This window comes from Falco punctatus (genome assembly GCF_963210335.1).
Source record: "Falco punctatus genome assembly, chromosome: 5".
In the NCBI taxonomy this organism is placed as follows: Eukaryota; Metazoa; Chordata; class Aves; order Falconiformes; family Falconidae; genus Falco; species Falco punctatus.
This window is the reverse complement of record NC_137584.1, coordinates 20,174,109-20,184,348: the sequence shown is the minus strand read 5'-3', so window position 1 is coordinate 20,184,348 and position 10,240 is coordinate 20,174,109.

Genomic DNA, 10,240 nt, shown 5'->3' with positions numbered 1-10,240 from the left:
CTGGGGGAAGAAGGAAGTGGAGGACATTTAAAGTGATGGCATTTATTTTCCCAAGTAATCGTTACACATGACAGAGCCCTGCTTTCCTGGGGATGGCTGAACACCTGCCTGCCCATGGGAAGTGGTGAATGAATTCCTTGTTTTGCTTTGCTTGCGTGTGTGGCTTTTGCTTTACTTATTAAACTGTCTTTATCTCAACCCACAATTTTTCTGACTTCTACTCTTCCAATTCTCTCCCTCATCCCACTGTGGGGGGAGTGAGCCAGAGGCTGTGTGGGGCTTAGTTGGCAGCTGGGGTTAAACCACAACACGGACCTAGGAGTAGTGACCACAGGCAGGGAGCTGTTTCTGTGCTGCTCTTCAACAGCTTTCGTCATCATTTCAGAAACTCACTGCCATGTTTGTCCCCCAGAAAGATGAACACTGAGTCCTACAACCTTAATGTCAACAGCTGAGTCAGTGCATTGCCAGGGAGGGAAGGGAAAGGAAATGGTGGGACCACAGTGAGTGGCTTGAGGCAACAAGCTTAGGAAAGGGAAGATGCCTACCAGCGTCCTTGAGATTTATGCTTTTACTGGTTGCAGGACCTGAGGAGTCCCAAAAGGGAATTTTGATAGTGATGAGGTAAAGAAAAAGCACTGGAATTTTGGCATGTTGTTATAAAACAGGGTGAGGCAGAACAGAGAGTGCTCTCCTGGCATGAAGGAAGCTGCACTCAACTCAGTTTGTCATTCAGACAGACTGGGAGACTGCAGCTATGTTTATTCTTTGGGACACAGCTAGTTCCCTGCGTCTAAAAGCAAGTGGCACAATGCAACATGTGTCCATATGGCCCATGTAATTGTGGTGGTGTCCCCCCTGCCCCATCCTGCCCTAACAAGGAATGACTGTATTCAGCTCTAGGTGGAGTCAGCAGTTTGACCTGAGCAGCATGTCTATCTCACAAAACAGATTACAGATGTGGTCTAACAAGCAAACTGTGTGGTGCCCAGGGTGAAGGCCAGGAAGACTCCTGAACATCTGTAGCCATAAATCTGTATCTCTTCTGAATCCTCCCTGCTCCACACTGAACCATCGGGCCCAACTGACCTTCCCGAACTGAGACCTTGTGAAGGGCCAATGGGTACACTTAGTCCCACCTCACCATGAGTATAAAATCCAGAATTTTAGAATCTTTTTTTTGGAGGACAAGAATCATAAATATGGGATGGGTCGACGGGCCTGGACCACTTTCCTTCCCAAGCAGGGATGCCTCTGTGGTAAGATTTGCACCTCCAACTAGGTTGTATGTTTCCCAGGACAATATTACTAACAAAAGTGCTGTACTCTTAACTCAGTTTTTACAGTCAATGTATTTCTCAATAGCAATTCCGAACGTGTTATGTGTCACCTTAATAAATCATCTATTTTTTCTATTTTTTTCAACTTTGCAAAATTATTTCAGTGAAGGTCCTTAAACTGGTCTCTGACAGGCAAAAGTTGACTCTGATGAGTGGCTGTACATATAATCCTTCGACTCAAAACCCCCGACCAAGTCTGAGACTAGGATTGGATCTAGCCACACCTAGACTCCTCTCTGAGGAGGAGTTTCAAAAGAAAGGGGGTCCTTTCCGAACCTCATGACTCAACAGGAGGGCTGTCTGCCCCCTGCCCCTGTCACTGGCCACTCATCAGACTCTTAACATGACAGTAATCTCCCAAACCGTGGCCAAATATGGTCTAGGAAAGAACAGGCTGGCACAGGTCAGAATTGTGCCAGGGAGCTTAGGGATAATGATACATCAGTGCACAAACTGTGCATTGGCACAGTGATTTTATTTACTATAGAAACAGTTTGTGGGACTGTCTTAGACAGTAGGAGGAAAACTGCTGTTAAAGACAACATTACTGTTATGACAGGGCAATGCAACATCTGAATATAACTATGAAATGCACTTGCAATTGCATAGCTGTAGTATTTGAAGTGTCTGAAAACTTATGAAAATAAATTCCTTTACTCATGGGAAAAGAATTCCCTTACACTGTATGCCAGGTGAGTGGTAAATAGCAGACCACTATAAAAACCTAGTACTCCATACTAGCATGGGAATTCGTCATTGTATAATTGTCTAGAAGGGCCAACAGTTGGGCTTAATTTTGGTGTATATTATGAATATATAATATTGTGCATTATATAGTGAAAACACATTCCCATCAATTACTGGAATTATCATATGGGGATACAGTAATTTTCTACTGGATTAAAGTGATATATGCAGGCTTTGCAATAGGTTGCAGCAGGTTGAGGAGATTTGTAGCACCTTTTAGGAAGATGTGCTGGTGGCATGCTCTTCTGGGAATGCAGAAGAGCTATATCATTCAGATAAGTCACTGAGAATTGACTTTAAATTCTCAAGCAGTTTACTAAACCACAGGACATTATCCTTTGTTCTGACAATGAGTGATAGTAAACAGGAAAAGTGAGAAGGCAATAACAGTGTCTCTATCAGAGGGCATCCAAGACAAGCTCAAGCAGATTTTGATGAGCTTGTTTATGGGAATGTGCATGCTACTTCTGGAATTATAAGAGATGCATCAATAGAAGCCAGTCCATATTACCACTTCACCAGTGCAATTTCTAAGACAAATGTAACAGCACATCACAAGATGGTCATGAACTAGAAACAAGAATTGCCTTGCAGCAATTCAAAGCCAGACACATTACCTTTTCAGCTCCATGGTGACTATTTGGAGTTTATCTATTCTATGAGGGTCAGGTAAGCCCATAGCAGTTCTTAGTTCCTGGAGATGTCAATTGCGAATGTTTCACTTAATACCTACAGGTGGGTAAGCAATGACACTGTGAAGAAGAGAAGCTGTCAGTTATCTCTGTTGGAAAGGCTTTAGTGATGTTGAACTAAAGAACAAGAAGATCCATAGCTGTCATGGTCAGTTTGTGTTCAGGAGATGGTGGGAGCCACCCCAGCAGTACGCTGCCGTACGGGTTAGCAACATTTCCCTTTTGATAGGTGCAGCTGATACGCTCAGACACAAAGATCAGTAGCACAGCTGTTTATTGTAGGTTATACAAGAGAAAAGTAAAAGTTTGCAAACACACAAAGTTGTCATCCTAATCATTTACCTCTCTCACATAAGGGTCACCCCCTGTCCTTCTTCCAGTGAAAGAAATGTGCTAGGGCCTGTAAGTGTTCTATTCCATGTTTCATTAGTTTTAACTGATATCCAACCTGCATATTTCTTTCTGCAATTTAGTGAAACATGTTTGGTTGTAATAAGATTGTCCTATTCATGGGTCCCTGGCTGCTTATACTAGTCCAATCAGCTGAAGGCCTTGAGGTTATACAACAGATCCCTGCAGGATGAGGGAGCGGATGGCACCGCATCAAACCCCAATTAATCCTTGATTCCTGTACAGAACTTCACTTTTGTGAATTAAGCCAAATGCTACAAATTGTTCACAACTGATAACCCAGTTCTTGTTTTTAAATGCCATGCATTTAACTAGAAGGTGTTCAGCAAAAACGTTACTAATTCTAGTATTGCCAATCAGCTTCCTACTCTAAGTATAAAACTTAGACCTTCCTGTTTCTGGAGGGACCTCGAAATTCTGGATTTTGTCAATACACTTCTACTTACATTAATTACATTATATTACATACAGAAATGATGGTGCTGCTCTAAGATATGTTGATGCTGTCTGTGGTGTTTACCTCCGTGGTTGTCTTCAGACTATATTTAAGCTCATGCCAAAAAGCCTTAGGAAATCAATGAAGCTGCTTCCATTTACATTATTTACCAGCTTGTCTAAAATTAATCTGAGTAGAATTTACATGGACTAACAAATGAAAGGGAATTAGTATAAATGTTAAATGAAACAATTAAAGTAAAAAGGAAATGTTTTTAATCACATACAGAGATTTGCAAGCAAGAAGTGCATTTGACTGAAGACAGAGATCAAATTTGTCAAATGTGAACACCTCAGATTTGGCATGGATATACATATTGGGCAAATAAGCAGATGCATATCTGATTTTCAGAACTGTTGAGCATGTGCAGTCTCCATTGATTCTCTGGGAGTTAAACAGATTTGGTATTTCAAAGAGATGAGAAGACATTTTTATTATGTGTTTGACTAATACTATGTTGTGCTGCTAAATTTATTATTTTAGTATCATCGGAAGTGGTTTAAATGATACTTCCTCACACACAGTCCCATAAGCACTAGTGTGCTGTACTATCCCAAACTAACTGCATTTAAAGAACTTTGTATTTGAATGCTGCCTTGGTTCCTTCATATTTATTGTAGGGTTGCATCTGTTCGTACTGGGTGAACACAGAGAATGATTACTGACATGATAAACTGGGCAGCTGCTCTTAAGACCTTCATTTTATGGCACAGTTCTAGATAAAACTAGATCAATTATATTGATATTTATTTATATTACAGGCCTTACAGGGACCACCCAGAGGTCTATCTGCTAAGGACTGAAGAAGCTGGGTTTTTAAACACTAGCACTTTCAGTGCTATTAAAAGGAAGGAAATAATAGAATAAAAATCCTAGGAAAAAACACCTAACAACTCAAGACTAACACTTCATTCCAGCAGTTATCTAGATATCTGATTTCCTTTGCTTTGTGTCAGGCACTTAGCATTATTGTTACAGTTAAGGGAACTTTATGAGAGTGATTAAAATAAAACTTCTTGGAGAAGAAATGTCACAAGAGACTGCAGCATCACCCGGGAAGTCATTTATCTACTGTGAAAACACAGGTCTCTTGCTTTATTAAACATCTCTGTACAAGCTCCACTTGATGTCAGGGGCCAGATATTCACCTGGCACAGTTCCACTGAAATCAATGGACCCATATTGATTTACACAAGCTGAAAACCTAAACCCCTGAGTTTATTACAGCATCACTAAATGGGGTGATTAATTGTAGCATAGCATCACAATATGATAATAATGCTCAGAAACCTCTCCAGAGTGAAATAGAAATACATTATGTCTTTCTGCAAAGCATTTGTTTCATGCAGGTTACCTCTGTTTAAGTTGTGGGGCTTTTTTTTATTTTTAAAATACAGATGGTAATCTTGTTGCCATCTCAGGTTTACCCTACAAAACAAATCATGACAAGGTAGTAGAATATATTTGCTGACATCCTGATTGTCACTGGGTTTCAGGTACACAGTGATCCTCTTTGAAGAAAAGTATGCATTCTCCATTTGACAACATCCTACAGAAAATGTGGCCTTCTTGTCCTGCAGGACAGATGAGTCTGGGCCCTGCACGCACCTCCAGTCTCAACTTCTGCCCCCCACCCCAAGGTTCAGCTGCCTGTGCTGGTAGCCATCCTGAACACAGCACAGCCATCTAAGCTGGGATCAGGGTGCTGGGAAAAAAGCTGTGCAGGAGAGCCATAAGAAGCCCTCTCAGGGCCTCCTCCTGCATGCATTTAACCTGTAGCTGTTTCCCCTGCTCCTGGCCTGAGCCATGTTGGAGATATGCCTGTGCCTGCCCCTCGTCATGACCAGCTGACTGGACCTCAGACCTGCCCCATCACCAAGGATTTGCCTGGGTTGTGACTGACCCTGGTTACTGTCACTGGGCCTACCCTGCTCTCCTTGCTCTGGCATGGTGGCACTGTGACCTTGCTGGCGCAGACACTGCCCTTCCACCTTGCTGTCACCCTGGCTTCTGGCTCACCTTCCCTGGGGAGCAGCCTGCTCTTGTTTCCTGAGCAGGTATAAGTGAAAAAGCATATGCTGTTATTTGTTTTGAAAAACAAAAACGCAGAAATGTGCTTTACAGCACCACTCTCATTTCATGTTAAATTTAGCAGGAATGGTAAAAACTGAGCCTCCTTTTTTTTGGTTTTGCTACACAGAACTCTTCTGTTTACTAAGAGCAGAGCTTATAATCTGAGAAGATGAATGGCAGAGAGAAAATTGCATCCAGAGCACCACAGTCCAAGCAAACCATTTTTCTGCATTTGCTTCATTTTAATAATAAAAGTGGGCATGGGCATGTTTCCCAAGCTATAGACCTGTCAGCTGTTCTGCAGAAGTGTGATACATGGTCAAGGGTTCACCGCAGGCTAAGGTCTCCTGCAGAGTCCTTGTAGTTCACATAGCTGCGATGCAGAAACCAAGTCTACTTTCCCCACTGAGAGACGTCATGTGTGAAGATACAGAAGGGCAGAGGAGATTGGACCCTGCACTGTAGAAAAAATTGGGCCTCTTCATGCAGCATCCCACACAGAAGTTGCAAGAGAAGACATGCTTACCCCACTGCAGTCTCACACCATTGCTCCTGTCCTGTCACAAACTCAGCACAGGGAAAGGAGCTGAGCTGGTGCAAAGGGCCAGGGATACACCTATATAAGGATCCACCTTGCCATGTCTCATAGTCTAGGTCAGATAAAAAGCAGAGGTCTGAATCAAACCATCCTTGACCAGCTCATTTCCTAATTCCCTGCTTCATGGCAGATTTGGGTCAGGAGAGGGAAAAATGAAACAAAGCAAAGGTAATAAACTTAATGCATGAGGCTCCAGTCCTGTCTGCATAGTTTAACTCTGAAAGGACAAAGCCTGAAGCCCATTTATAGGTTTGTAAAAAGTCAATAGCAATGTAAAGTCAAAACACTTTCATCAGACAACTCTTCAAAGAATTAAACTGTTGAAAGGACAAATTCTCTTTTCACAGAGGAGTTTAGTACAGTGCTGCATGCTCACCTTAGCAGCTGCACTAAATGTTAGTAATGTGAAGAAATTAGGTGCTAGCCTGACATTTTGGTCTGAAGTGTCTCAGCATGAATAACTCCCTGAAATGGCAGTGGGTATGATACAGATTCAGCCTAATACAGCTGCTGGCATGAAATGGTGCTGAGAAGTGTTCTGGGGAGCCAGGCTGGCAGCAAGGTTCCCATCAGAGGCACCCAGGTTCCACTGCGTGGCAGAGCCAGGGCACTACAGTTCAGCAGCTCATTAAGCATTTCAATCATGCCCAGTAGTTCTTTGAATTGTGGTCTTTTCAGTACATCAATTTTTTTTTCTCTAATTATATTGATTTTAGCAAATTGCAGTGTCCTTCTGTTGATTTTCAGCTATGTACAGCAAAAACTTGGATTGTGAAAGGAAAAACAAAGTCATTGTGCTCCAGCAAGTTATTTTATACCATTAGACCTTTCATGGGACGAAACAGAGATTTCAGAGCTAAGAACATATGAAAATATTAGTTATTACAAAAATAAATAGGAGCTAAGTTTCTAAACGAATATAGGCTTTACATTCATCACCCAGAAAAATAAGACCACTCAACTGTCTGGAGCACCAGCTCTGTAATTACATGCCCGTTTATTTTCAGTGTGTGGAGGGTGTAATTGCCTGTGCCCAGTTTTATCTTTGGGTCATCACAACAGACCGACCATGCTGCATGCCAGCACCTGCCATCTGCAGGCTGTCCTCCCACACCAGAGACCTGAATGCTAGCCCACTCTGCTTCCTAAATCACATCTTAATAAGGCAGAGAGCTACTAAAATCTGCTCCATTAATTAAGGGCTGTCATACAACCTCTAGCAAACTAGCAACGCAATCCCTATTCTGTTTCTTCTCCTTGTAGATAAGCTATGATTCTCCCCTACACTTCCATTTTACAAAACATTTCAGTAATTGCATTGATGAATCATGCTAAAGGTAGGACATCTACATTGGTGTAAATGCAGTAAAGTCAGTGCAACTAAATATTATAGCACCAGTAATCTCATTCATGGTGGGAAGAAGAGAAGGGGTACTTGGGTGTTTGGGGAGTGTTTCTGTTCCTGCTTCTCTGGTCTTTTTACTCATTTTAGTGAATTATTTACTCATACAAAATACTTAAGCAGCTCTTAGAGCCAAGAGCAAAGCCCAGAGTGAGTGCTTTAACAATCCAGCCAGTACCAAGAGAATTTTAAAGGAGAGTTGAACCCTGGTCTGATCATTCAAGAATGCATGTACTACATACAGCCGAGTGCTGCCTTTGTGAAAGTAACTCCCACATGGTGGGAGATACCTGGCTCATCACTGCAGTTAAATACCTTGGCTTTAGAGAAGAGTACAACACAAATCGCATCTTTCTGCAGTATTCCCTTCTGGTTAACTCTCTGATGCTTCTAGTTCAGTGCTTTTAGTTTAGTAAAACAGTAAACCAGTCCTTTACTAGATTTAGTTCACATACTTTACAAATTATTTAGATTTTTCTTTCACCGATCAGTCATGATAATATATAAGAAAAGTTTATTCTTCTGTTTCTTTGTTGTGGGAGAATTAATACATGTTCACTTAACTGGGGTTAATCCAGCATGTAGCAGGCAATTTACTCTTACATTTTTCTGACCTTTTTATTAAATAAAAAAAAAACCAGAAGGCTACAGTCTGTAGTTAGTTACATTTCACTATTGTCCTTGGTATGTTTAGCCCTTATCCCAAGACTTCTAGGTGTATACAAAGGGCAAAATAGTTTACACAACACTTAGAAGCTTGAAATGACATGTTTAAGGGTATACCACATAATTTGCACTTCTTTGTGTTTGGAAATTCCTTTTCTCTGCAACTCAGTAGACACCTTTACAGGATTTATTAAAGGGCCGTACCAGCTTAATAAAAATCTGTAGCTTCAAAACTTAATTTAAAATCTGTTCAGGTAGTTGTTACCCACACTAAAAATCAATAGACCAAATCTCATACATCTCATATATATCACCAGAATTCCACTTAAATCAAGGAGTTGCCTTAATGTAAGTGAGAAAGGTATTTGCCCAGTGGGAATGTTCATTCAAGTAATCACTGCAGGTTTACGGCTATCCTTGTTAAGGCTCGTCAATCATCAATGTCAAGTTAATTAATTTATTTCCTTTCAAAAAACTTTCCCCATCAGTGAAAAAATTCCAGGAAATAAGTAAGGAAAAACTACTGGAAATCATTATCTTGTAAAGATAGGAAGGGTGTCTTACCTTCTGTTGTGGCCTGCACTCTACTGCCAAAGGGACTGAGAAAAACACATTAGTGGTATCAATTGGGGCATACCACTCAGTCTCATGAAAGCAGTGGTTAGGTCAGGTCCCTTAAAGAATTGCCAGCAAAGGGTTTAAGTGCATCAGGTTTAATATGAATTTGTGAAAATGCAACTGCACAAGACTCGATGGCAAGGTTCACTCTGTTACTTATTACATGGAGTAAATGCACAGAGATAAATCAAATTGAAATCAAGTCAGAATAGAGTTGGAAACAGTTTTAAAAGATCAAAGGTATAAAAGGACATCCTTCCATTGAGTCACAAGGTATAGAGTAGATCCCCTTGCTTTCTGAACTATCACAGAGTTTAGGTGCAGCTGGATCCAGTCTTAGTCTCAGACTTGTTCAACATTTTATGTCTAAAAGGGAAAGACAGTAAGCGAGGTAAAGCATAAGGGAGACCCTTTTGCTGAGTCATGAGGCTCTTGCTTTCTAAACTTTCATGAATCCCTCTTGCTTCCTAAACTCTCACAGAATTTACGTGTGGCTGGATCTATACCTTGACTCAGACCTGGACAATGGATTAGTTCTAGAGAAATATAAAGGATAAGGGGGACTCTACCATCAAGTTGTGAGGTTCAGAATAGACTCCCTTGCTTTCTAAACTCTCATGGGGCTTAGGTGCATCTGGACCTATACCTATTATCAGACTTTGACAACAGATTAGATCTAAAGGGTAGAGAGAGAGAGAAAGAAAAAGTTTGTTCCCAGATCAAGATTATTCATGATTGTAGCAGCAAATTAATTTGCTTTACATCACAAAATTACATAATTAAACTACTTGCTTCAAACTTGCAATATGTTTTACAGCAAAGGTATACCTACTAAAAGTTTGCCCTCAAGTTCAGTGAAATACGTCTTATGCCTTTGCATTCCTCAACAGGTGAAGTGTTGAGACTTGAGGAGGAGGGATATCAGTCCAGGCCCCATCGCTGAGTTTCCATGAAGGTCTCCCTCGTATTACAAACTTGGTGGTTTGCAAGCTCTGAGCAGTGTCCTTCTCAGAGGGAGATGCTGGTCACAGCCTGCTGTGGTCCATGAAAGCACCAAAAGGTCTCACTGTGGGACCACTGTTTATAAAGCTGTGAGATGACTGGCTTTAGTCATCAGCAAATTTCCATTCTGACCACAACCCAACTTGGTAATCTTAAAAATTCAAGGAACAATATATCATTCCACTGGGTTACCAC